The sequence below is a fragment of the Mandrillus leucophaeus genome, unplaced genomic scaffold, assembly GCF_000951045.1.
Source record: "Mandrillus leucophaeus isolate KB7577 unplaced genomic scaffold, Mleu.le_1.0 Scaffold1100, whole genome shotgun sequence".
Classification (NCBI taxonomy): domain Eukaryota; kingdom Metazoa; phylum Chordata; class Mammalia; order Primates; family Cercopithecidae; genus Mandrillus; species Mandrillus leucophaeus.
In genome coordinates this window covers 116,787-118,555 of record NW_012099211.1, presented here as the reverse complement: position 1 = coordinate 118,555, position 1,769 = coordinate 116,787, and the positions used below count along the sequence as shown (strand labels likewise).

Genomic DNA, 1,769 nt, shown 5'->3' with positions numbered 1-1,769 from the left:
AATAACAACATTAACTCATTCATGAGGGCTCTCTTATTAGGCCCCACATCCCAACTGTTGCATTGAGGATTGAGTTTCCAGCACATAAACTTTGGGGGACACATTTAAACCACAGCAGAGCACTTATGTAAATTCAACCAAGAGGTGCTGGGAAAATCAAAGGCATGAGAAAGACAGCAAAGGCTAGCAGAGAAATACGCGCAGGTTAAGGAAAAAAGTCACAATGAATCCTGTAGTGCAGGCTACTTTATCAAAAGCACCTAAAAAAGATCTCATTAACTGCCCCAACTCACCTCCACCCACATCTAAAGGGCCACACACAGCACCACCAAAGGCAGCACAATGAGAACAGCATTCTCCTCAACAGATGAGCTGTGAGTATCCATACACCTAACTCAACAGCTTCAGAACAGCCCTAAAACACCTCCTCCCTAACCACCACTCAAGTCACCAGCTGGGAAAGTATCCAGAAAACCCAAATCCTGACACACCACTACCAAACAACTTAAACGGCAAAGAACAACCCATTTAAACAGCAATGCCAGTTGCCGGTGAAAAAAAAGGAACAATGAGTAGAGGAAAAGCAGACCTCCTGGGGTCCACCAAGACCGAGTTTCTCAGCTTCAGCACTTTCAAATGCAGAATCCTCTGGGGCCTGTGGAGCTCCACGAGGCATGTTGTCCTCAAAGATAAATAAGCAGGCAAGCTGGCTAGAAAATTGCTAAGGGTATTATTCTTCAAAGAATCTTTATAGGGGCAAAGAGGAATGTGTCTTACGGGCTATGTGTATTCCTCACAGATTCTGAGGATGATGTCAGTATCCCTTTCCAGATGTGTTAAACAATTTGCGGTCACTTGTATTCCTGCCACTGAGTACCAGTGCTTTGCTAATTTGAACTGATTCCAGCTCACACTGACCCCGGCTCCCTGGATCTGGTTACCATTAGCCAAGACTGTCATCCATACTGTACCCTTTCAAAGAGTCCTAAAAACAGCTCTTCACCTACTCTTCCAAGACAAGTAAAAATGTCTGCCAAAGAAATGGGGAAAAAAGATTGAGAGAGAGAAAACAATTAACATACTAACAAGAGAGCAAAAAGCGAAGGGGGAGGAGAAACTAGGAAAATCATACATGCGCTCACACTTATTTCCAAAGCTGGGCTAATATTCTTTTGCTTGTGTCTGAATAAGTCACCAATTTTAAACTGCTAATGAAAAAAAAAAGAAAAAGAGAATGAAAGAAGCAGGCCCAGGCCGGGCACGGTGCTAGGATTAAAGTGCCGTAATCCTAGCACTTTGGGAGGATGAGGCGGGTGGATCACCCAAGGTCAGGAGTTCGAGACCAGCCTGGTCAACCTGGTGAAACACCATCTCTACTAAAAATATAAAAAATTAGCTGGGCATGGTGGCGCATGCCTGTAAACCCAGCTACTCAGGAGGCCGAGCAGGAGAACAGCTTGAACCCAGAAGGCAGAGAATGTGATGACCTGAGATCACACCATTGCCCTCAAGCCAGGGCAATGAGAGCAAAACTCGGTCTCAAAAGAAAAACAAAAAAAGCCATAAAATAACTCAGATTTCATTAAATACAACCCTAGTGGTGAATGACTATTGGTCAACAATAAAAAAGATGGATTACTCAGAACAGAGATTAAGAGTCCAGTAAGAATCCAGGAATCTTACCCTTAAATAATGAAAGAAATCCTTTCCTTGGAAAGTAATATCCTCTCAGGCCAGGAACTCCACTAGTAGACAGCCTTCTTAAAAAA

General features: G+C 43.5%; 1 long non-coding RNA gene across 1 annotated transcript in view; it reads right to left on the bottom strand.

Annotated features, from left to right (window-relative positions):
• LOC105548184 overlaps positions 1-1,769 on the bottom strand; it is a 33,339-nt gene that overhangs the window by 9,525 nt on the left and 22,045 nt on the right. The window lies entirely within an intron of this gene.